The following is a 5,858-nucleotide window of genomic DNA, read 5'->3' as shown; positions in this document are numbered from 1 at the left end:
CAAATCCTTAGGCCTTTCGGGGCGAGGGAAGTGAAGGACCGCAGCAATCTGTCAGGGTCAGGGCGAATTCCGTCCTTGCTCCCGACATGACCGAGAACCTTGATGGATTTGCTGGCGAAACGGCATTTCTTGGTGTTGAGTTGTAGACCAGCGGTGGCGAGGCATGTTAGGACTTCATCCAGGCGTTGCAGGTGCTGAGGAAATGTTGATGAAAAGATGACAATGTCATCAAGATAGCAGAGGCAAGTCTTCCATTTCAGGCCACGCAGCACGGCGTCGATCATGCGCTCAAAAGTCGCGGGCGCATTGCAGAGCCCGAAAGGCATCACGTTTGAATTCGTAGAGTCCGCCGGGAGTTGCAAACGCTGTTTTTTCTTTATCATCTTCGTGCATGGGAATTTGCCAATATCTTGAACGCAAATCGAGGCTTGAAAAGTATTCCGCGCCTTGTAGGGAATCAAGGGCGTCGTCAATGCGTGGCATGGGGTACACGTCCTTGGGAGTGATCTTGTTAAGCGCCCTGTAATCAACGCAAAAACGCACGGAACCGTCCTTTTTCCGGACCAAGACAACAGGCGACGACCAGGGGCTAGCTGATGGACGGATTACCTCTCAGTGGAGCATGTCAGCGACGTTTCCTTCGATGATTTTGCGCTCAGCAAGAGACACGCGGTATGGGCGGCGGTGCACAATAGATGTTCCCTCTGTCTGAATGCGATGCGCTGCAGCGGTAGTCTGGCCCAACGTCGAGGAGCAGGCGTCAAAAGAATCGGCGTGTTTTGTTAAAGGGACCGACAACTGGCCATAACGGGTGATTAGATCCTGGTGGAAACGAAAAGGCCGTGAATTATAGTGACAGATTCCAGAATACCTTTCGGGATCTGAGTAGGATTTATATTTTTAAATCGCGTTTAAAAGTAGTAACAAAAACCGGTATGTCGCGCAGCCTAGCGCAAGCGCCATGAACTAGACGTATGCAGTCTTAAGCACTTTGTTGTACGTAGTCCAATGCTTTTACACGCACCAGAACGAGGGCTGAAATTTTGAATATGTATGTTGTTGTCCAATCCCGTTTGTTTCTAAGGTAAAAGAAGTAAAGTATGAGATGCGGCGCTGCTTTCGTGGCTTCCAGTGAAACAGAGCCTGCGGCGCATGCGCGCGGCGTCGGCAGCGTTTTCCCGCGTAGCTCGACTCTTGTCTGCTCTCGTCGTATCGGACTTTTGAAGAGTAGCACGCGAGTTTGCGCTGCTGCTCGCAAAATGCCATCGACTTACTGTTCTGTGGAGGATTGCTACCACTTCATGAACAACACTGCTTGTGTATCCTACGACTTGTTTCGTTTTCGAAGGCTTAGCTTGGCTTGGCTTGACTAAAATGTGATAAAGCGACCTGTGTATGGCCAAAGTTACTTCTATAAGAAGCCCCAGAAAAACGCTATAATATTGTAAAATACTTTAATAGGCTAGAAAGCAGTATGTCGCGGCACCGCAGGCTTTGCAAACGTAACATTGCCTTTTCTTACTTAGGGCATAACTTGTCACCACTGCTGGCGTATAATCGCTATCGCACTCACCTCTCACTGGTTGCAGCATGTGATATTAAGACTGCATAATCGCTGCAGATCGAAAAACTCTGATTACAAATGTTTTACGGCGTTCTCCGCGTTACCACTCCGTGATTAGAAGCTCTGACCGGCAAGCTTCCCGTTGCACTCAAGAAAACGGGTACCACAAAAGTTGGTTGTCGGTCCCTTTAACAAAGCAAGCAGCTGCTGCGCCTGCGTAGCGGACAAATCATCGCTGAGGAGTCAGTAAAGGGAGATGAAGAAGCAGGCTCAGAAGTTGGAAGGTCGTTGGTAGAGACAGGTGTAAGTGGCGCCACGCTTACAGGCTCAGCATCGGCAACGCAGGCCACCGTGGTACCTTGTGGAAGGAGAATTTTCTCCGATGTGGCGTTCATGACCATGACGAGCGCGGAGCCGTTGCGAAAGCGAACCACACCTGACGCAACAGCTATGCCTTTGGTAACGCAATGGGATGAAGGGGACACCAAGACATCACCGTGGTCGATGTCTTTAGACGTAACGGTCACAATTCGCTCTTGACGTGGCGGTAGTTCGAGATCTTCCGTAGCGAACAGACGAAGTGGCTTGTAGGTGTCGTCGTCTAACATGGAGTCTGTGTCTGTAAGGTGTAGAACACGTTGCCCACGACAAATTGCGGCCGAAGCAGAAGATAGAAAGTCCCACCCTAAAATTAGCTGGTGAGAACACCGGGTTAACACAGTAAACTGGATGTAATGAAGGATGCCATCGATAAAAACACGGGCAGTACAAAGAGCGGAAGGGCGAATGGTGTTCCCCTGGGCTGCGACTAGCGTGGGTCCATTATAAGGCGTCGTGACTTTCTTGAGGCATTTACACAAATCAGCATGGATCACAGAAAATGTCACACCGGTGTCCACCAAAGCATCGACGAGAACTCCTTCCACTATGACAGAAAGCATATTGAACGGGCGTGCTGGAGGAATTTCAGTTCTACTTCGGAATGCAGTTTTCCCTCCAAAAACTGCATCACTTAGTTTTCCGTACGGTCGGGGGGGGGGAGGTCATTCTTAAAATGAAGAAGGAAATGAAAATGGAAATTGGGTGTGGAGTGCACGTTAACGGTCTCTCAAGTGAGGACACCTCAACCGATACACTCACAGGGGATTGGGGATTAAAGGGACAGTGAGAGTGAAAAGAGTATGGTAAAAGAAGAAAAAGAAAGGTATGAATGGAAAAAAAAAACAGTGAGCGGTGGGGGGGGGGGGCAGGAGAACGGGCGTCCGAGTCACCGTGGTGAGCGGCTAGAAAATTCGTTCGACTAGGCCGGCATCCTCGAGAAAAGCGAGAAGGGCCGCAAGGGCTGATCGGCGACGGTGCACGTGGCCGGTGGGATGGAACAAGTCCTGTAGGGTCGCACACGGCAGTCCGACGAGGCGGTACTTCATGGCGAGCCGCTTCCGCGCAGTGTTGAGAGAAGGACAGTCAAACAATAGGTGGCACAGGGTTTCGATCGCGCCGCAATCGGTGCAGTTCGGTGCAGCGGCGCCGCGAAGAGACACCGGCGGCTGACGCCGCTCGCGTTTCGTCGCCTCCGCCGAAACTGCTCGCAATTCTCCAAGCCGCCGACATGGCGTACCAAGTCGAAGGCGAATTCATCACCCCTGCTGAGTTTGAAGATGACTCACGCTGGATCCGTGCCGTGAAAGCACACCGTGCAGCCGCGGCCCACCAGCCCATCACCTCGACGCCGCCTGCCTCGACCCTATCGAACACGCCTGCTCTACCGCCGAACACCACCCCCACTACTACCACGCTTCGTCGTCACGCTCCTCTCCCTCGACTCCCAGCGGAGGACTTCAAGATCGTCTTCAGACCGGGAGGGGGGCTTGACCTCCGCACTACAACTAACGGTGCCCTGCTCCAAACACTCTGCACTCTTGCCACCATCGACTACGCCACCGCCCGAGCCGCTGACCGTGTACGAATCAATCCGTACAACAACTCACTTACTGTCAGCACCCCATCTGAGTCACACGCACGCCTCTACCTCCGTGTATCGGAAATCCGCCTGGGTTCCATCTCTTACCCCCTACGTGCCTACATGGCGGCACCAGACAACGCCCTCCGCGGCATCATCTACAACGCCGTGGACTCCCAAACCCAGGAAGAGATCATCCAAGATCTCCAGTCCATGAATGTCAACACCCCCTACGCCATCGCCGATGCGCGCCAGATGGGGCGCTCCAAATCCATCCTCATCACCTTCGTTGGCACTACCACCCTCCCCTCCTCGATCGTCTTCAATTGCGGAGTCTACCACTGCCACCCGTTCCGCCCGAAAGCCGAGGCCTGCACGAACTGCTGGACTCCTGGCCACCGCGCGGACGTCTGCACCAAGCCCAAGTCCGCCCTCTGCTGCCGCTGCGGCCAAGCCCACAATACAGTTGAGCCCCCGACCTGCGTCCCATGCTGCATCCTTTGCAAGGAAGCCCACCTCACAGGCTCGCGCCCGTGCAAGCTCCGGTTCGACCGGACCGGCCCGTCACCCTCGACCCACTCTAAGCCCCAGCCTCCCCCACCAGCGCCACCCACCGGGCCCATCCTCAAGAGCTCCCGGCCTTCCCGCCCCCGCCGCCGATCTACATCCCGTGGTGCCCGTTCTACCAGCCGCCACCGCTCCGTCTCTTTCCCGCCCCTGCCCAGGCCGGAGGCGTCCACCACCCCCACCATCGCTACCAACACCACAGCCAAACCACCGGTAAGCTCGATAACGCAGCCTCACACGTCGGACTCCAAAATCGCGGCTCTCGAGGCCACTATTGCTGCCCAGCAGCTCCAAATTCAAGAGCTGTCGCTCCAGCTGCAGGCCGCGCTGGCGCGTCTGTCCTCTCCCGCTCCTCCTCCTCCTTCCCCAGCCGCCGCGCCTACACGAACGCCATCTCCGCCGGCGCCAGCTGAGGAGTCCATGAACACGGCACCCTCGGCTGCGTCCTCGCGCGCGTCCTCCCCCACCCGTCGTCCACCGCACAAACGCCGATAACCCTCCTCCGATGCCATCGCGCCACACGAGCGTGACGTCGTTCGCGAAACAGCCTCCTTCTTGGAGGCGTTCGAACAGCGCTTCATGGCCCGCTTCGCACGACTTGAGGAGCGCGTCGTCGCTATCGACACGCGCGTGGCCGCCATCGAATCCCACCTTAGCGCCTTAGACACCAGAGTTGCTGCCTTAGAAGCCCGCCAGAGCGCGACTGAGGCCACCCTCGCGCACCTTTCGCTCCCCGCCCCACTCACCCCGGCACCTACTCCAACTCCGCCCGGTGTCCCTGCCATTCATCATGGCCAGGCACTACCCGAACCTTAATCTCTGGCAGTGGAGCTGTCGGGGGTTCCGCGGCAAGCGGAGCACCCTGCAGCTCCACCTCCAGAATATCCCCCCCGACACTATTCCCTCTATCCTAGCACTCCAGGAACCCCTAGCTCCCGTAAAACTGCGCGATTACACCTCCTTTCATCCGTCTTCTGAGGCCCACCCAAACGTTGCGACGTTGGTGCACCGCAACCTTACTGCCGTGCTGCACCAGCTGAACGTTTCGGACTGTGCCCATCTGCTCCTCGAAATCCTTCCCCGCCGTCGCACTGAGGCAAGCCTCTTTGTTCTCAATGTGTACAGCCCTCCAAAAGCCGCTTCAGCCCCTCTACTCCTAGTCCTACGCAAAGCGCTTTCCTGCGCTGGCCGCAACGCCCTAGTCATTCTAGGCGACTTCAACGCACCCCATACCAGCTGGGGCTACCCCCAGAACACCCGCAAAGGCCACTCACTCTGGAATTTCATCCAAAACGAGTGTATTTCAGTCCTTAATGACTTCGCTCGCCCTACCAGAATCGGATCTAGTGTCCAGCGAGACACCAATCCGGACCTTGCCCTCGCCAAAAATGTAGCCGATCCATTCTGGACTAATACGGGTGTCTCCCTCGGTAGCGACCACTACGTTCTCTGCACCACTTTCCCACTCCCCTCCCTTGCTCGCACCTCTACTCGTCTTACCCAGATAGTGGACTGGGACCGCTTCCGCTCCATTCGTCTCACTAATTCCTCTTCTGCTATCACCGACCTCTCTGCCTGGACTGAGACCCTTTTGGCGGACGTCCGCACTGCCACATCCACAATCCCTGCAGCACCCCACTCCTCTACGGCAGACAGCCGTCTGCTGCACCTCTGGGAGGCCTATCACTCTGTCCACCGCCGGTGGCAGACCCAGAAGCACAATCGCCGTCTGCGCCTCCGTTTGGCTCGGCTAGCGTCGGAAATGGA

The sequence above is a fragment of the Rhipicephalus sanguineus genome, chromosome 11 (assembly GCF_013339695.2).
Source record: "Rhipicephalus sanguineus isolate Rsan-2018 chromosome 11, BIME_Rsan_1.4, whole genome shotgun sequence".
NCBI lineage: Eukaryota > Metazoa > Arthropoda > Arachnida > Ixodida > Ixodidae > Rhipicephalus > Rhipicephalus sanguineus.
Note: the sequence above shows the minus strand (reverse complement) of the source record.